At 50.2% G+C, this 20,296-nt stretch overlaps 1 protein-coding gene across 3 annotated transcripts in view; it reads left to right on the forward strand.

Annotated features, from left to right (window-relative positions):
* Nucleotides 1–20,296, forward strand: part of LOC137372580 (uncharacterized protein C1orf21-like) — a 279,366-nt gene that overhangs the window by 16,311 nt on the left and 242,759 nt on the right. The window lies entirely within an intron of this gene.

Genomic DNA, 20,296 nt, shown 5'->3' on the forward strand with positions numbered 1-20,296 from the left:
AAGGCAGGGCAGAACTTTAAAACATTATCACTCGAGAAAGTCCACTAGGCAAACTAATTGGACTAAAGGCTGACAAATACCCTGGACCTGATGGCCTGTATCCTTTGGTCATAAAAGAAATGGCAGCAGAGATACTGGATGTATTATTTGTAATCTTCCAAAATTCCCTAGATTCTGGAAAGGTCCCAGCGTGTTGGAAAGCTGCAAATGTAACACCCCTATTCAAGAAAGAAGGGTGACAGAAAGTAAACTATGGGCCAGTTAGCCTAACATCTGTCATTGGGAAAATGTTAGAAACCATCATTAAGGAAATAGTAGGAGGACATTTAGCAAATCAAATTACAATCAAGCAGAGTCAACTTGGTTTTACGAAAGAGAAATTATGTTTGACAAATTTATTAGCTTTCTTTTAAGTATGTAATGAGCAGGGTGGATAAAGGGGGAACCAGTCGGTGTAGTGTATTTGGATTTCCAAAAGGCATTCAATAAGGTGCCACATAAAAGGTTACTGCACAATATAAGAGCTGATTGTGTAGGGGTAATATATTAGCATGGATGTGGATTGGCTATCTAGCAGAATACAGCGTGTTGGATAATGGGTCATTTTCAGGTTGGCAAACTGTAAGTTGTGGGGTGCCACAAGGATCAGTGAGGGAGCTTGAACTATTTACAGCCTACATTAATGACTTGGATGAAGGGACCAAGTGTATTGTAGCCAAATTTGCTGACGATACAAAGATAGGTGAGAAAGCAAGTTGTGAGGAGGACACAGAGTCTGCTTAGGATATAGATATGTTAAATGCGTGGACAGAAATTTGGCAGATGGAATGTAATATGGGAAAATGTGATGTTATCCACTTTGGTGAGAAGAACAGAAAAGCAGAATATTATTTAAATGGAGAGAGACTACAGAATGTGGCGCTACAGAGGGATCCCAGAGTTATCTTGCAGTTGCAGCAAGTAATTGGGAAGCAAATGGAATGTTGGCTTTGCAAGGGGGATGGAGTATAAAAGGGAAGTCTTGCTACAACTGTACAGGGCATTGGTGAGACCATTGTACCGTCATAGAGTTATGCAGCACAGAAACAGGCCCTTCGGCCCAACGTGTCTGTGCCAGCAACCAAGCACCTAACTATTCTAAACCCATTTTCCAGCACTTGGCCCATAGCTTTGTACCATGTACAGTTTTGATCTCTCTATTTAAGGGGGGTGGGAGGTAGTTCATAGAAGGTTCACTAAGTTGGTTCCTGGGCTGAAGAAGGTGCTTTATGAGGAAAGGTTGAGCAGGTTGGGCCTCTACTCATTGTAGTTTAGAAGAATGTGATGTTATCTTATTGAATAATATAAGATTCTGAGGGACCTTGACAGCGTAGATGCTGAGAGGATGTCTCCCCTGTAGGGGAATCTCGAACTAGGGAGCACAGTTTCAGAATAAGGGGTCACCCATTTAAAATGGAGTTGAGGAGGAATTTCTTCTCTGAGAGTTGTGAATCTTTGGAATTCACTACCCCAGAGAGCTGTGCAGGCTGAGTCATTGAATATATTCAAGGCTGAGATAGACAGTTTTTTGAACTAAAGGGTTATGGGGAACAGGCAGGAAAGCTGAGTTGAGGCCAAGATCAGATCAACCATGATCTTATTGAATGGCAGAGCAGGCCCGAGAGGCCGAATGGCCTACTCCTGCTCTTATTTCTCAATTCCATGCTGTCGCTGTCTAATCAGCTCGCATTTGTCCAACTGCTTGGTCTTTAACAGCTTCAAGTAACTTCCCCACAACAGACGTTCGCCTAACAGGTCTATAGTTTCCCGGTTTTCTTTCTCCCACCCTTCTTTAATAGTGGAGTGACATTGGCAATTTTTCAATCCAGGCACGCAGTTCTTGAATCAAGAGAGCTTTGGAAGATCATGACTAAAGCTTTTACAATTTCCTCACCTACTTTTAATATAGAGTCTTAGAGATATACAGCACAGAAACTGGCCCTTCAGCCCATTGTGTCTTTGCCAGCCATCAAGCACCTAACTACTCTAATCCCATTTTCCAGCACTCGGCCTGTAGCCTTGTATGCTGCGGCGGTTCAAGTGCTCATGTAAATACTTCTTAAATGTTATGAGGGTTCCTGCCTCTACCACCTCTTCAGGCAGTGTGTTCCAGATTCCAACCACCCTCTGGGTGAAAACATTTTGCCTCAAACCCCCTCTAAACCTCTTGCCCCTTACCTTAAATCTATGCCCCCTGGTTATTGACACCTCTGCTAAGGGAAAAAGTTTCTTCCTATGTACCCTTCCTATGCCCCTCATAATTTTGCATACCTCAATCATGTCCCCCCTCAGCCTTCTCTGCTCTAAAGAAAACAACCCTAGCCTATCCAGTCTCTCTTCATAGCTGAAAAGCTCCAGCCCAGGGAACATCATGGCGAATCTCCTCTGCACCCTCCCCAGTGCAATCACATCCTTCTTATCGTGTGGTGCCCAAAACTGTACACAGTACTCCAGCTGTGGCCTAACTAGCATTTTATCCAGCTCCATCATAACCTCCCTGCTCTTATATTCTAGGCCTCAGCTAATGAAGGCAAGTATTCCATATGTCTTCCTAACCAGCTTATCTACCTGTGCTGTTGCCTTCAGTGATATATGGACAAGTGCACCAAGGTCCCTCTGACCCTCTGTACTTCCTAGGGTTCTACCATCCATTGTATATTCCCTTGCCTTGTTAGTCCTCCCAAAATGCATCACCTCACGCTTCTCAGGATTAAATTCCATTTGCCGCTGTTCCGCCCATCTTACCAGCCCATCTATATTGTCCTGTAACCTAAACCTTTCCTCCTCACTATTAACGACACCACTAATTTTCGTGTCATCTGTGAACTTACTGATCATACCTCCTATATTCACGTCTAAATCATTAATGCACACTATAAACAACAAGGATCCAAGCACTGATCCCTGCGGTATACCACTGGTCACAGTCTTCCACTCGCCAAAACAACCCTCAACCATCATCCTCTGCCTCCTGCCATTAAGTCAGTTTTGGACCCAATTTGCCAAATTGCTCTGGATTCCATGGGCTTTTACCTTCTTAACCAATCTCCCATGTGGGACCTTATCAAAAGCCTTACTGAAGTCCATATAGACAACATCAACTGCTTTACCCTCATCTACACATCTACTCACCACCTTGAAAAATTCAATGAAATTAGTTCGACATGTGCTCCCCCTGACAAAGCCATGCTGACTGTCCCTGATTAATCCCTGCCTCTCCAAGTGGAGATTAATCCTGTACCCCAGATTTTTTTCCAATAGTTTCCCAAACACTGATGTTAGTATCCTGGGATAGAAACCCTCAGGTCATGAAGGTTTGTTGTATCATCTATCTCATTATTTTCTCCATTACCATTTTCAATACCATTTTCAATTTAGATTAAATTTAGCAAGTTCTTCCCTTGATTTATTTTTAACTTTGCTTGTTCCTCTGGTAATTTATCTTCTTCCTCTGCCGTGAAGACCAATACAAAGTAATCATTTAGCAATCTGCCATTTCCTGATTTTCAATTACCTGATCAGCCGGATCTGTCTTTAAAGGGCCCACATTACCCCTCAGTCACCATCTTTCTCTTAATATATTTATAAAAACTGTGTTATCCTTGCTGTCCATCTTAAGGTTTCTCTAATTGTCTTTTTACAGCTCTTACTACTTTCTTTGTATCTCTTTGACACTCTATATATCTCCCAGTCTGCAGGATTGCCACAATTCTTTGCATTTGTGTAAGCCTGTTCTTTTAGTTTTGTACTGTCTCTTACCTCTTTTGTTACATTGTATTGTTGTATTACACAAGTAGAGCTCTTGCCTTTTAGGGGTGTGAACAGGCTGACAGTTGACATGAACAATTGATTGGAAAATGTTGATAAAGCAATTCACAGTGGCTAATGTTAGAAAAAAAAGCTTAATCTAAAATTGTAACGACAAGGAGTGCGCACTGTTTGTAAGATTTAAATGTATTGAGATGTTGATTCTCCTCATTGACAAAAGTTTAAAAGGAATCTTCTTTTCTTGGAACCAGATTTCTGTCTGTATCCCACTATCAAATGCATTCTGTTTTATACTCTTCCTGCCCCCATCTTTCACTCAGTTTCTCTTATCTCTATCTCTTTGGTTCTTATTTTCTCTCTCCAAGAAAAACAGGCAGACATATCTTTTACTATTTTTTATCTTAGTTAAGATTGTTCCATCATGATTTGTTTTTTGCAGATGTTTGAGCCCTGTTCTTTGCTCTGCCTTTCTGCTCAGTCTCCCATTCTGTCCAATGTCTAGCCTCCTTCATTTTGCCTATAAGGAAATTATTTGTAGTTAAGGGGAGCATTATTCAGGCCAATACAGAGGTGGGAGGTCTTTTCTGAAGATAGTCCTTGAAGAGCGCAACATAATTGCTTATTATTCATCATCTTGATTATCCACCAAATTCTCAGCAGGCATAAAGTCTTGCCCAAGTTGGCTTCCTTCGTATTTCATCTTTTTTTTCTTGAATTATACTACATCATGTTTCTTATATCGATTTCTGTTGTAAAAGCTTTCATTCTTATACTCATTGTACTAGTGCACTGCCTGAATAAGACCTAAATGATCTGCCAATTTACTTTACCTACCAAGTGGAATCTCTTCCTTTATAACAGAAGTTCCATCATAAATAGAAATTTCCAGCAAAATTTAAAAAAAAAAGACAGCCAAAGTTAAACTTTTTACTTTCAATAATTGTTCCCAAAATGGATGCCAATTGACACTGAAGCAGCATTTTTTAACCACATTCTCCTCTCAGTCAGAAGGCTATGGGTTCAACTCCTGCTCCAGAGATTTGGGCACATAATCCAGGCTGACACACTCGTGCAGCATTGAAGGAGTGCTGAACTGTCTGACGTGCATCTTTCAGATGTGACGTTAAACCAAGGCCCCGTTTGCCTTGTTGCGTGGATATGAAAGATCCCATGGCACTATTTCCAAGAAGGAGTTTTCCTCCGTTTACTGGCCTACATTTATCCCTCAGCCATCATCACTAAAACAGATATCTGGTCATTACCACATTGCTGTTTGTGAGAGTTTGTTGTGCACAATTTGGTTGATGTGTTTCCTAAATTACGACAGTGACTACACTTCAAAAGTACTTAGTCGGTTGTGAAAGGCACCATATAAATGAAAGACTTTCTTTTCTGTTACAGTAGTTTCAGGACCATTAGTCATAGGACTTTGTGTGGAAGTTTCAAAATGCACATTTCAATACTGGTTTCTTGCCTTTTTTAAACATGAAAAATAGTTTATTACAATGAGTTTAATATGACTGTGCACTTTGGTGCCTGGATAGGTAGATAGTTGAGTGGTTTCTGCTGGATTATGTGAGTTTATTATTAATATTTATATTCTGTAAATTTAAAAATTTGTGCCTTCGAGTCTGAGACAGGAGCTTCTGAAGAAAGTGCTACCAGCAAGCTGCAGGTATTTTTTTTCCTCCTCCCACACAGCATGCTACGGGGCAGGTATGCTACGTATTTTTGATGTGCCCTAGGGATTACCTGCGTGTCTTTTCTGTGGAAACAACAGGAATTTCAGAAACCAGTTGACCATGTTAGCAATGGGTGGTCTTTTGCCAACTGGATTTCTCGGTTCAGTTAGATAACCTACTCAAGAGTGACTACTAATCCAGGACATGATACTGAAACTCTAATTACTGAGCAGCTGAGACACACACACACACACACACAAGGGCAAATAGTCTTTTAAAAAGGTCATTTTCTTGTGGTGTAAATTCGTCTGTTTTTTCCCAAATCATCTTAGCCTCTCCTAGGCTGGACAATTCCTAGTTAAGGAAGCTGGCAACCTGCTTCCTAAGCTCTGCAAGTGTTCCACCTAGAGTTATGTCCTTCATTATAACTGTAATTACATTTCACAAGTACTTAATTGGCTCAAATGTGCTTCAGGACGTCCTGAGGCCATGAAAACGCCTGTAAAAATGCAAGTCTTTCTTATGAAAGGAAATGGAAGCACTTGTATTGTGACTTTGAAGTCCTTTAGGATGTTCCAAAGTGCTTCATAACCAATGGATACTTTTTGAAGTATAGTATCGTTGTTATTGCAGGCAAAGACAGCAACCAGTTTGTACAGAAAAAGATCCCAGGAACACTCAATAGAAGAATGATTTGTTAAACTGTTTTGGGGGATGTTGGTTAAGTGAGTTAAATTGGCCAGGACACGAGGAAATGCAAGGTTCGATCCCATGCTACCGAGTTACCAATCCCTGCCAGACAGTGGAGAGGAAAATAAAACTTATTCAAAGGTATCAGAGCATCTCCTTTAGGGTCATGTTTGGTTCCATTAGTGTGATGAGATCTTTTGCTTCTAACTGAAGATACAGATGAGGCCTTGGTTTGGTGTTTCATCTGAAAAATGGTACCTATGACAATGCAAGATGCAGTGCATGGAAGTGAAGTATCAACCTGCTTATGTGCTGCAGTGCTAGAGTTGACCTCTAACCTCTAGCCATCTGGCTCAGGTGCAAATGTAAGCAGCTGGGCCAAACATGACCCTAAAGGAGATGCTATGATACCTTTGAATAAGTTTTATTTTCCTCTCCACTGACAGGCAGGGATTGGTAACTCGGTAGCATGGGATCGAACCTTGCATTTCCCCAACTCTTGGCATGGTGATTCTTCAGAAAAGTTGAATGTTGATTAAACTAGTTCTGAAAGAGGGAGCAATGCAAGAACATGAAGTAACTAAAATAAAAGCAAAATACTGCTGGTGGTGGAAATGCTCATCAGGTCTGGCAGCATCTGTGGAGAGAGAAGCAGAGTTAATGTTTCAGGTCTGTGACCTTTCCCCACAGACCTGAAACATTAACTCTGTTTCTCACTGCACAAATACTGCCAGACCTGATGTGAATTAACTGCCTGCACAATGTTTGAAGCAGCCTGGGGGTAATGAGTGTTGTCTTTGCTGATTCAATGCCAGCAAGTGAGTGATCTCAATGATATCCTCATCACTTACTGCTCAGGTGATTTTTTTTTCTCTAAAAGGCATTGTTGTTTAATTGTCCATTACCATTCTTGACTGGATGTGGCAGGATTGCAGAGTTTTGATCTGATCTGTTGGTTGTGGGATTGATTAGCTCTGTCAATAACATGCGGTTTGCACTGCTTAGTATGCATGTATTCCTGTGTTGTAGCTTCACCAAGTTGGCATCTCATTTTAGGTATGCCTGGTTCTGCTCCTGGCATGCTCTCCCACATGCCTCATTGAACCAGGATTGGTTCTGTGGCTTGATGGTAATGGTGGAGTGAGGGATATGCTGGGCCATTGGGGTACAGGTTGTGGTTGAATACAATTCTGTTGCTGATGGCCCACGGCATCCCATGGATGTTTAGTTTTGAACTGCTATATCTGTTCTGAATCTATCCCATTCAGTACAGTGATCATGCCACACAACACAATGGAGGACGTCGGCAGTGTGAAGATGGAAGGTCTCAACAGGGACAATGCAGTGGTCACTTCTGCCAATACTGTCATTGGCAGATGCATCTGCGACCAGTAGATTGGTGAGAAAGAGGTCAGGTAGGTTTTTCCCTCAGGTTGGTTCTCTCGCCACCTGCCGCAGACGAAGTCTGGCAGTTATGGCCTTCGAGACTTGACCAGTTTGGTCAGTAGTGGTGCTACAGAGCAATTTTTGGTGATGGACATTGAAGTCCCCCACCCAGAGTACATTCTGTGCCCTTGCTACTCAGTACTTCTTCCAAGTGGTGTTCAACATGGAGGAGCACTGATTTTGCTGTGGGAGGGCTGTAGGTGGTAATCAGCAGTAGGTTTCCTTGTCCATGTTTGGTCTGATCCCATGAGACTTGGTGAGGTTCATAGTCAATACTGAGGACTCCCACGGCTGCTCCCTCTCGACTGTATACCACTGTGCTGCCATCTCTGGTTGGTAGTTTTGATAATGGGACAAGATATAGTCAGGATAGTGATGGAGGAGTCTGGGACAGTGGCTGTAAGGTACGATTTGGTGATTGTGACCATGTCAGGCTGTTGCTTGATGAGTCCATTTGACAGTTTCCCCCAATTTTGGTACAAGTCTCCAGATGTTAGTTAGGAGGACTTTGCAGAGTTGACTGGGCAGGATGTGCCTTTGTCGTTCTGGTGTTGAGGTTGATGCCAGCTGATCCATCCAGTTTTTTTATTCTTCCACCTCTCTGTAGCAGTTTGATAAAACTGAGTGGCTTGCTAGGCCATTTCAGAGGGCAGTTAAGAGTCAAGCACATTTCTATGGGTCAAGAGTCACAAGTAGGCCAGACCAGTTAAAGACAGCAAATTTCTTTCCCTAAAAGGCATGGGTGAAGCAGATGGATTTTTGGGACAATCCAGCAGCATCATGATTGTGATTACTGAAATGAGCTTATTAAGTGAATTTAAATTCCTCCAGCTGCACTGATGGAATTTGAACTCAAGACTCTAGAGCATTAATCCGGGCCTTTAGACTACTAGTCCAGAAACATTACCGCCCCATGCTACCATTGACTAAATGGCTGATAAATAAACTGATAAATGGCTTCTTGTTTGGTGTACTGGAGGGCTGCCAGCAGCCATGGAACCACACTGGATCATAATATCATTTATATCATGTCTTTCAGGAACTCAGGATATCCCAAAGTGCTTTACAGCCAATGAAGTACTTTTGGAAGTGTCGCCAGAATTTTTAGAATCAGAAACACACCAATCAATTTACGCACAGCAAGGTCCCACAAACAGCAATGAGATAAATGAGTAGATAATCTGTTTCCAGTGGTGTTATTTGAGGGATAAATATTGGCCACTACACCAGGAAGAACACCCCTGATCTTATTTGAAATAGTGCTGTGGGATCTTGCATTCGCATGGGAGAGGGCCTTGGTTTAACATCTCATCCGAAAGATGCATCTCTGAGAGTGTAGCACTCCCTCAGTACAGCACTGAAGCCAGCCTATTCAGGAGACTGAGACACTATTGAGAGGAGGAAGAAGTTAGAAAATAAAAATTGTTCTTTTCAGTAGCTTTTGTTGTCAATGGTGCTGCTTTTTCCATTGGCTTAGCCTGCATCTTCTGTCAAAGGAATATTTTCCTTTGTATCTAATTATAGGTCGGTGGCCTTGAAATATTAGTTTTTGCAGCTGTTTTCACAATAATGTCATCATGTCAAATATATGAATGGAAAAAAACTTCCTTGCCCTTTATCAGTTAAAAGTGCATTCCATTTGGATTACTGTTGTGGACAGATTATTCATAGTTTTAAACCCAAGTCACTTAAAAAGGACAACTGCTGGATAAATGCTGAGCTTCAGATGCTGGGGTTGGAATGCTGCAATTACAAAAAGCTGGGTTTGAAATTACTGCAGATGGCCTGAAATGAAAGAGGTGTTATGTTTTGGGAACAGTTGTTTTGTACTTGTCGCTGTCTTGTCCTGCTCTCACACTCGATATACAGGAGCAGGAGTCGAGGGAGCTCTGGTACATTCTGCCGTTCACCATTGTAAATAATGGCAGTCTAAGGCATGGAAATTTATTTCTTTTACCAGGAAAAGTTTTTTTAACTGGAATGTTAAATTGTGTTTATTTATAGATACGGTCTTATTCTCTACATTTTTGCATACTTTCCAACATTACATCAGTCACTACACTTCATGAGCAATTAATTAACTGTAAAGTATTTTGGGATATACTGAGGTTGAAAAAGTTGCTCTAAAGATGCTGGTTTATGCTCTATCTCTCCTGCTGTCTGTCCACCGCGCGCGCTCTCGTCCCACCCTCTCTCTCGCTCGTCCCCCCCCCTCTCTCGCTCGTCCCCCCCCCTCTCTTGCTCGTCCCCCCCCCTCTCTTGCTCGTCCCCCCCCCTCTCTTGCTCGTCCCCCCCTCTCTCTCGCTCGTCCCCCCCTCTCTCTCTCTCTCATCCCCCCCTCTCTCTCTCTCTCTCGTCCCCCCCCTCTCTCTCTCTCTCTCGTCCCCCCCCTCTCTCTCTCTCGTACCTCCCCCTCTCTCTCTCTCGTCCCCCCCCCTCTCTCTCTCTCTCGTCCCCCCCCTCTCTCTCTCTCTCGTCCCCCCCCTCTCTCTCTCTCTCGTCCCCCCCCTCTCTCTCTCTCTCGTCCCCCCCCTCTCTCTCTCTCTCTCGTCCCCCCCCTCTCTCTCTCGTCCCCCCCCCCCTCTCTCTCTCGTCCCCCCCCCTCTCTCTCTCTCGTCCCCCCCCTCTCTCTCTCTCTCGTCTCCCCCCTCTCTCTCTCTCTCGTCCCCCCCCCTCTCTCTCTCTCTCGTCCCCCCCCTCTCTCTCTCTCTCTCGTCCCCCCCCCTCTCTCTCTCGTCCCCCCCCCTCTCTCTCTCTCGTCCCCCCCCCTCTCTCTCTCTCGTCCCCCCCTCTCTCTCTCTCTCGTCCCCCCCCCTCTCTCTCTCTCTCGTCCCCCCCCTCTCTCTCTCTCTCGTCCCCCCCCCTCTCTCTCTCTCTCGTCCCCCCCCTCTCTCTCTCTCTCGTCCCCCCCTCTCTCTCTCTCTCGTCCCCCCCTCTCTCTCTCTCTCGTCCCCCCCCTCTCTCTCTCTCTCGTCCCCCCCCTCTCTCTCTCTCTCGTCCCCCCCCTCTCTCTCTCTCTCGTCCCCCCCTCTCTCTCTCTCGCTCGTCCCCCCCTCTCTCTCGCTCGTCCCCCCTCTCTCTCGCTCGTCCCCCCCTCTCTCTCGCTCGTCCCCCCCTCTCTCTCGCTCGTCCCCCCCTCTCTCTCGCTCGTCCCCCCCTCTCTCTCGCTCGTCCCCCCCTCTCTCTCGCTCGTCCCCCCCTCTCTCTCGCTCGTCCCCCCCTCTCTCTCGCTCGTCCCCCCCTCTCTCTCGCTCGTCCCCCCCTCTCTCTCGCTCGTCCCCCCCTCTCTCTCGCTCGTCCCCCCCCTCTCTCGCTCGTCCCCCCCCTCTCTCGCTCGTCCCCCCCCTCTCTCGCTCGTCCCCCCCCTCTCTCGCTCGTCCCCCCCCTCTCTCGCTCGTCCCCCCCCTCTCTCGCTCGTCCCCCCCCTCTCTCGCTCGTCCCCCCCCTCTCTCGCTCGTCCCCCCCCTCTCTCGCTCGTCCCCCCTCTCTCTCGCTCGTCCCCCCTCTCTCTCGCTCGTCCCCCCCTCTCTCTCGCTCGTCCCCCCCTCTCTCTCGCTCGTCCCCCCCTCTCTCTCGCTCGTCCCCCCCTCTCTCTCGCTCGTCCCCCCCTCTCTCTCGCTCGTCCCCCCCTCTCTCTCGCTCGTCCCCCCCTCTCTCTCGCTCGTCCCCCCCTCTCTCTCGCTCGTCCCCCCCTCTCTCTCGCTCGTCCCCCCCTCTCTCTCGCTCGTCCCCCCCTCTCTCTCGCTCGTCCCCCCCTCTCTCTCGCTCGTCCCCCCCTCTCTCTCGCTCGTCCCCCCCTCTCTCTCGCTCGTCCCCCCCTCTCTCTCGCTCGTCCCCCCCTCTCTCTCGCTCGTCCCCCCCTCTCTCTCGCTCGTCCCCCCCTCTCTCTCGCTCGTCCCCCCCTCTCTCTCGCTCGTCCCCCCCTCTCTCTCGCTCGTCCCCCCCTCTCTCTCGCTCGTCCCCCCCTCTCTCTCGCTCGTCCCCCCCTCTCTCTCGCTCGTCCCCCCCTCTCTCTCGCTCGTCCCCCCCTCTCTCTCGCTCGTCCCCCCCTCTCTCTCGCTCGTCCCCCCCTCTCTCTCGCTCGTCCCCCCCTCTCTCTCGCTCGTCCCCCCCTCTCTCTCGCTCGTCCCCCCCTCTCTCTCGCTCGTCCCCCCCTCTCTCTCTCGCTCGTCCCCCCCTCTCTCTCTCTCGCTCGTCCCCCCCTCTCTCTCTCTCGCTCGTCCCCCCCTCTCTCTCTCTCGCTCGTCCCCCCCTCTCTCTCTCTCGCTCGTCCCCCCCTCTCTCTCTCTCGCTCGTCCCCCCCTCTCTCTCTCTCGCTCGTCCCCCCCTCTCTCTCTCTCGCTCGTCCCCCCCTCTCTCTCTCTCGCTCGTCCCCCCCTCTCTCTCTCTCGCTCGTCCCCCCCTCTCTCTCTCTCGCTCGTCCCCCCCTCTCTCTCTCTCGCTCGTCCCCCCCTCTCTCTCTCTCGCTCGTCCCCCCCTCTCTCTCTCTCGCTCGTCCCCCCCTCTCTCTCTCTCGCTCGTCCCCCCCTCTCTCTCTCTCGCTCGTCCCCCCCTCTCTCTCTCTCGCTCGTCCCCCCCTCTCTCTCTCTCGCTCGTCCCCCCCTCTCTCTCTCTCGCTCGTCCCCCCCTCTCTCTCTCTCGCTCGTCCCCCCCTCTCTCTCTCTCGCTCGTCCCCCCCTCTCTCTCTCTCGCTCGTCCCCCCCTCTCTCTCTCTCGCTCGTCCCCCCCTCTCTCTCTCTCGCTCGTCCCCCCCTCTCTCTCTCTCGCTCGTCCCCCCCCTCTCTCTCTCTCGCTCGTCCCCCCCTCTCTCTCTCTCGCTCGTCCCCCCCTCTCTCTCTCTCGCTCGTCCCCCCCTCTCTCTCTCTCGCTCGTCCCCCCCTCTCTCTCTCTCGCTCGTCCCCCCCTCTCTCTCTCTCGCTCGTCCCCCCCTCTCTCTCTCTCGCTCGTCCCCCCCTCTCTCTCTCTCGCTCGTCCCCCCCTCTCTCTCTCTCGCTCGTCCCCCCCTCTCTCTCTCTCGCTCGTCCCCCCCTCTCTCTCTCTCGCTCGTCCCCCCCTCTCTCTCTCTCGCTCGTCCCCCCCTCTCTCTCTCTCGCTCGTCCCCCCCTCTCTCTCTCTCGCTCGTCCCCCCCTCTCTCTCTCTCGCTCGTCCCCCCCTCTCTCTCTCTCGCTCGTCCCCCCCTCTCTCTCTCTCGCTCGTCCCCCCCTCTCTCTCTCTCGCTCGTCCCCCCCTCTCTCTCTCTCGCTCGTCCCCCCCTCTCTCTCTCTCGCTCGTCCCCCCCTCTCTCGTCTCGCTCGTCCCCCCCTCTCTCTCTCTCGCTCGTCCCCCCCTCTCTCTCTCTCGCTCGTCCCCCCCTCTCTCTCTCTCGCTCGTCCCCCCCTCTCTCTCTCTCGCTCGTCCCCCCCTCTCTCTCTCTCGCTCGTCCCCCCCTCTCTCTCTCTCGCTCGTCCCCCCCTCTCTCTCTCTCGCTCGTCCCCCCCTCTCTCTCTCTCGCTCGTCCCCCCCTCTCTCTCTCTCGCTCGTCCCCCCCTCTCTCTCTCTCGCTCGTCCCCCCCTCTCTCTCTCTCGCTCGTCCCCCCCTCTCTCTCTCTCGCTCGTCCCCCCCTCTCTCTCTCTCGCTCGTCCCCCCCTCTCTCTCTCTCGCTCGTCCCCCCCTCTCTCTCTCTCGCTCGTCCCCCCCTCTCTCTCTCTCGCTCGTCCCCCCCTCTCTCTCTCTCGCTCGTCCCCCCCTCTCTCTCTCTCGCTCGTCCCCCCCTCTCTCTCTCTCGCTCGTCCCCCCCTCTCTCTCTCTCGCTCGTCCCCCCCTCTCTCTCTCTCGCTCGTCCCCCCCTCTCTCTCTCTCGCTCGTCCCCCCCTCTCTCTCTCTCGCTCGTCCCCCCCTCTCTCTCTCTCGCTCGTCCCCCCCTCTCTCTCTCTCGCTCGTCCCCCCCTCTCTCTCTCTCGCTCGTCCCCCCCTCTCTCTCTCTCGCTCGTCCCCCCCTCTCTCTCTCTCGCTCGTCCCCCCCTCTCTCTCTCTCGCTCGTCCCCCCCTCTCTCTCTCTCGCTCGTCCCCCCCTCTCTCTCTCTCGCTCGTCCCCCCCTCTCTCTCTCTCGCTCGTCCCCCCCTCTCTCTCTCTCGCTCGTCCCCCCCTCTCTCTCTCTCGCTCGTCCCCCCCTCTCTCTCTCTCGCTCGTCCCCCCCCTCTCTCTCTCGCTCGTCCCCCCTCTCTCTCTCTCGCTCGTCCCCCCCTCTCTCTCTCTCGCTCGTCCCCGCCCTCTCTCTCTCTCGCTCGTCCCCCCTCTCTCTCTCTCGCTCGTCCCCCCCTCTCTCTCTCTCGCTCGTCCCCCCCTCTCTCTCTCTCGCTCGTCCCCCCCTCTCTCTCTCTCGCTCGTCCCCCCCTCTCTCTCTCTCGCTCGTCCCCCCCTCTCTCTCTCTCGCTCGTCCCCCCCTCTCTCTCTCTCGCTCGTCCCCCCCTCTCTCTCTCTCGCTCGTCCCCCCCTCTCTCTCTCTCGCTCGTCCCCCCCTCTCTCTCTCTCGCTCGTCCCCCCCTCTCTCTCTCTCGCTCGTCCCCCCCTCTCTCTCTCTCGCTCGTCCCCCCCTCTCTCTCTCTCGCTCGTCCCCCCCTCTCTCTCTCTCGCTCGTCCCCCCCTCTCTCTCTCTCGCTCGTCCCCCCCTCTCTCTCTCTCGCTCGTCCCCCCCTCTCTCTCTCTCGCTCGTCCCCCCCTCTCTCTCTCTCGCTCGTCCCCCCCTCTCTCTCTCTCGCTCGTCCCCCCCTCTCTCTCTCTCGCTCGTCCCCCCCTCTCTCTCTCTCGCTCGTCCCCCCCTCTCTCTCTCTCGCTCGTCCCCCCCTCTCTCTCTCTCGCTCGTCCCCCCTCTCTCTCTCTCGCTCGTCCCCCCCTCTCTCTCTCTCGCTCGTCCCCCCCTCTCTCTCTCTCGCTCGTCCCCCCCTCTCTCTCTCTCGCTCGTCCCCCCCTCTCTCTCTCTCGCTCGTCCCCCCCTCTCTCTCTCTCGCTCGTCCCCCCCTCTCTCTCTCTCGCTCGTCCCCCCTCTCTCTCTCTCGCTCGTCCCCCCCTCTCTCTCTCTCGCTCGTCCCCCCCTCTCTCTCTCTCGCTCGTCCCCCCCTCTCTCTCTCTCGCTCGTCCCCCCTCTCTCTCTCTCGCTCGTCCCCCCTCTCTCTCTCTCGCTCGTCCCCCCTCTCTCTCTCTCGCTCGTCCCCCCCTCTCTCTCTCTCGCTCGTCCCCCCCTCTCTCTCTCTCGCTCGTCCCCCCCTCTCTCTCTCCTCGCTCGTCCCCCCTCTCTCTCTCTCGCTCGTCCCCCCTCTCTCTCTCTCGCTCGTCCCCCCCTCTCTCTCTCTCGCTCGTCCCCCCCTCTCTCTCTCTCGCTCGTCCCCCCCTCTCTCTCTCTCGCTCGTCCCCCCTCTCTCTCTCTCGCTCGTCCCCCCCTCTCTCTCTCTCGCTCGTCCCCCCCTCTCTCTCTCTCGCTCGTCCCCCCCTCTCTCTCTCTCGCTCGTCCCCCCCTCTCTCTCTCTCGCTCGTCCCCCCCTCTCTCTCTCTCGCTCGTCCCCCCTCTCTCTCTCTCGCTCGTCCCCCCTCTCTCTCTCTCGCTCGTCCCCCCCTCTCTCTCTCTCGCTCGTCCCCCCCTCTCTCTCTCTCGCTCGTCCCCCCTCTCTCTCTCTCGCTCGTCCCCCCCTCTCTCTCTCTCGCTCGTCCCCCCCTCTCTCTCTCTCGCTCGACCCCCCCTCTCTCTCTTCGCTCGTCCCACCCTCTCTCTCTCTCGCTCGTCCCCCCTCTCTCTCTCTCGCTCGTCCCCCCCTCTCTCTCTCTCGCTCGTCCCCCCCCTCTCTCTCTCGCTCGTCCCCCCCCTCTCTCTCTCGCTCGTCCCCCCCTCCTCTCTCGCTCGTCCCCCCCCTCTCTCTCTCTCTCGTCCCCCCCCTCTCTCTCTCTCTCGTCCCCCCCCCCCCCTCTCTCTCTCGTCCCCCCCCCCCCTCTCTCTCTCTCGTCCCCCCCCCTCTCTCTCTCTCTGTCCCACCCCCTGTCTCTCTCTCTCGTCCCCCCCCCTCTCTCTCTCTCTGTCCCACCCCCTGTCTCTCTCTCTCTCTCTCTCTCTCTCTGTCCCACCCCTTCTCTCTCTCTCTCTCTGTCCCACCCCTTCTCTCTCTCTCTGTCCCACCCCTCTCTCTCTCTCGTCCCCCCCCCTCTCTCTCTCTCGTCCCCCCCCCTCTCTCTCTCTCGTCCCCCCCTCTCTCTCTCTCTCGTCCCCCCCTCTCCTCTCTCTCTCGTGCCCCCCTCTCTCTCTCTCTCGTCCCCCCCCTCTCTCTCTCTCTCGTCCCCCCCTCTCTCTCTCTCTCGTCCCCCCCCTCTCTCTCTCTCTCGTCCCCCCCTCTCTCTCTCTCTCGTTCCCCCCCCCTCTCTCTCTCTCGTCCCCCCCCTCTCTCTCTCTCGTCCCCCCCCCTCTCTCTCTCTCGTCCCCCCCCCTCTCTCTCTCTCTGTCCCACCCCCTGTCTCTCTCTCTCTCTGACCCACCCCCCTCTCTCTCTCTCTCTCTCTCTCTCTCTCTCTCTCTGTCCCACCCCTTCTCTCTCTCTCTGTCCCACCCCTCCCTCTCTCTCTCTCTCTCTCTCTCTCTCTCTCTGTCCCACCCCTTCTCTCTCTCTCTGTCCCACCCTTCTCTCTCTTCCCGTCCCACTCTCTCTCTCTCTCTCTGTCCCACCACCACTCTCTCTCTCTCTCTCTCTCTCTCTCTGTCCCACCCCTTCTCTCTCTCTCTGTCCCACCCTTCTCTCTCTCTCTCTCTGTCCCACCCCCTCTAGCTTAAATTGGATAATTTGCTCCAAACAAAGGATCAAACTCGGCCTTGCTGGTCTCCATAGCTGCAAGTTGCATGAGTCAGTGAGTCCACCAACTGAACCATCTGAGGAACTAAAACATCGTAAACCAACAATTGGAATGCATATTCTCTGACAACAAACCTTAAACCACAAAGGAAAATAGCTGTTTTGACTGATAATGTTTATCTAAAATAATTCTAAAGATAATTGAAAATATTTTGACAAGTATTTTAGTTCTTTATGCCGCAGTAAAATATGTCTTCCGAAAATGAGAGAAAGCTTTTAATTGACTGCTGATTAAGTTGAAAGTTAACAAAATTGGTTATCTGCACTGTTTCCCCATTTATTTACATGATTGGCTGATAATGAATGTCTTGCATTTATATAACACCTTTCACAACCTTCGGACACCTCAAAGTGCTTTATATCCAATTAATTGTTTTTGAAGTGTAGTCATTGTAATGTAGGAAACCCACAGCAAATTTACATACAGCAGCAAGGTCCCACAAACTGCAGTGTAATGATGCCCAGATAATCTCTCGTTGTGATTGTTGGTTGAGGTATAATACTGGCCACAAAACTGAGGCGACTGCTCCTCCTTTTTTATGCCCCAGAGAGGCAGACACAGGCCTCAGATTATCATCTTATTTGCAAGATGGCACCTCTGAGTGTGTTGCAGTACTGCACAGGGGTATCAGCCTAAGATTTTATGTTCAAGTCTCTGGAGCAGGATTTGAACCCGGAATCTTCTGACTCCAGGGGTGAGAATGCTGCCAGCTGACATGGCCTGACATAGGGAGTGTCAGTTCATCTATTCAGAATGTGCATGAAGTAAAGAACACTGGTGTATGCTGCAGTCCCTATGGGGACGTAGGGAGGGGCAGAAGTCTTACTTGTTATCACTGGGCTTCTGTCTTGGCAGCCAGCAGGAGAGGACTTTGATGGAGGACTGAGAGCGTGAAGTTTGCTTCCCAACTTGTCTCTGCTTGTGACATGGTGGCACTTAAAGAGTAGGAGGAAAAAATAATTGGTGCTTTCTCATTATTGGTGAGCAAGTATCCTTTTGAAAGAATGGAGAGGGTTTTGATATTATGTCTCTCTTACTTTTCTCAACAAGAGGGGTCATGACGCGGCCTTGCGCCAAAGTGAATCATTTAACCTGTATTCACAAGTTACCCTTATTGACTATCATGTATGTAAGACAGCTAGTTTTCTTATTAAATGTGTAAGGAGAAACACATGTGGTGACCGTAGGAAACTTTAAAAAAAAAAGTCTAATAAAAAAGATCAGACCTTGTTGTAGAATAGGTCATGGAATATTTCAGTTAGTTGGCAAAATGATGGTTAAATGTCTGCATCCAAACCAGGTAGCAAAAGCTTGGATTCAGAATTGCCTGCCATCATCAGAAAATGGAACCTGTGTACACATCAGAAAATGTACTGATCAGATGTGAGATGCACTGAGCGTCTAGCTCGTCTGTTGAGGATCACCCTAGGTCAGACAGAAGAGCAGGTTTCTGTTAGAAAATCATTCAAACTAGTAGTGGTCAAAACTGGGTGACCGTAATACTGTTGTTGTGACAATGTAAACTGCATTCATGTCGTTTGACTAACTGCTATTTTTAATATTCCCTTAATAATGGTGATAATTTTAGAAGACCAATACAGTGTCAAATATTATTACTTTTTAGTGAGTCATGCAGCTCCAGTGAACATTTAGTTCCATTTACTTATTGCAAAGTCACAAAAGAATGCCCACTTCTCTGTGTACATCATGCAAGTGCCATAAAGCACCAAGTGTGACAGAACCACCGCAACACTTGGAAATTGAGTTATTTCAGTTACGATCCACTGCCTCGCCACAGGTTACTCCAAACCTGGACATTGGTTCATGAGCACTTCAAACTGACTACACACTGTCTAGAAGTCGACTTCTTCCCATTACAGGGCCTCTGTCTTTAACTATAACTTTAAACTGTTTTATTCTTATCTCGCCCCTGCCCTCTATTGATGACCGTGACATGTCTTGTCTAATCTCTGACTAACTAAATTGTCTTTGACCATTTGCATGCACGTTTTAGCTACTGCTCTTAACCTGAGCCCATCATTTCTAACCCATTTTTTCTCTCTTGGGCTGTTCTCTCCTCTTCCTATCACAGCCATGCCACTATTAATTTCTGCCCCTCCTCCTCTATTTCCACCTTCCCTTCATTACTACTAATCTGGCTTCTTACTTTCCTATCACAGAGACTACTTTTGTGTAAGCCTATGATAGCCTCTGTGTCGTCTCTTTCTGCATTCTCCATTGCATCCATTGAGGCATCTGTTGCTGTTTCCTTACAAGCAGCAACCCCAAGGTGTTCCTTCCAAATCTTATTTCAGTATGCCATTGGGATAAAATCTTATCAACCTCTTTCTTGTCCCATTCAGCCCACTCACCACTGTCCAACTGGATTCCGTTGTCAGATCACCAGTCACCTTCCCACTCTTTGTGTCCATCCAGAAACTCCTTCTACTCACAAATGAGGACAGTGCCATCCATTACCTTAGTGTTGACAGTTACAGTGACAGTGTGGCTTTGGTTGAGACTTGGCTGTGTGATGATCACACCTTGGCCAAGGATCGCCTGGGAGCTGTTGAATTCAAATTTTCTGGATTATTAGTCCAGGCATCTGGATTACTCATCCAGTAATGTAAATAATTCCCTCTCCTCCGGTACTGTCCCCCTCGCTTTCAAAACTGTCATCATCACTTTCTTCCTCCAAAAAACCCTTGCCTTGGTCCCTCAGTCCATACAAATTACAACTCCATCTCCAAAATACCTTCACTCTCCAAAAGGCTTTTTACATATTCCTGCATCACAAATTTGTGCCCATTTTCCCCACCGATCACATTTGAACCTGTCATTCGGTTCCTGCCGTGCGCCTCTTTCCCCTTCCCCCCCGCCCCCCCCTCAAATGCATTACAGTTCTAATAAAAGTCACAAATGATATCTTCTAACTGTAACTGTGGTGCAACATTTCTGCTTTTCCTTCTTGACCTCTTTCTGTCCTCCATGACATTCTCAATGAGTAATACACAGTTGCAGTGTTCTCATTGGGAGTTTATCGAGCAATCACTTCAGTTTTAAGTCAGTCGTGATGTGGTAGATACAGATGCTGCTGTTGCTCTTTATGGCTTATTCAGAAAATGTGTGCTTTTTGACGCCCTAGCCTTTGCTTATTCATGTCTGTCTGATGCAGCAGTTGTTGGTCCATGCAGTTCCCTCCCTGACTGCTGACAAGTTTATAAAAGGGCACAAGCCATGTAAATTAGGCCATCACTCTCTTCACCCAGTGTCAAACCCAGTTATTATATGTTCATTTGGTCTTCTATTAATGCTGCATAATTTATATCTAAAAGATTCCACAGAATTCATTCAAATTCACTTAGAATTATCTTTCAATTCAGATTTCTTTTGAGGAACAAAACACCCCATTCTGATTTATTTAAATAGCTTAATATGAATTACTGGGTCATTCATTTTTTGTGCAAAATGCGCAGTGGTTAGCACCGCAGCCTCACAGCTCCAGCGACCTGGGTACTGCCTGTGCAGACTTTGCAACTTCTCCCTGTGACCGCGTGGGTTTTCGCCGGGTACTCCGGTTTCCTGCCACAGCCGAAGACTTGCAGGTTGATAGGTAAATTGGCCATTATAAATTGCCCCTAGTATAGGTAGGTGGTAGGGGAATTGAGGGAAGTTGGGGATGTGAGAGGGTAATGGGATTAATGTAGGATTAGTATAAATAGGTGGTTGATGGTCGGCACAGACTCGGTGGGCCGAAGGGCCTGTTTCAGTGCTGTATCTCTAAATAAAAAAAAATGTAA

The sequence above is a fragment of the Heterodontus francisci genome, chromosome 8, assembly GCF_036365525.1.
Source record: "Heterodontus francisci isolate sHetFra1 chromosome 8, sHetFra1.hap1, whole genome shotgun sequence".
In the NCBI taxonomy this organism is placed as follows: Eukaryota; Metazoa; Chordata; class Chondrichthyes; order Heterodontiformes; family Heterodontidae; genus Heterodontus; species Heterodontus francisci.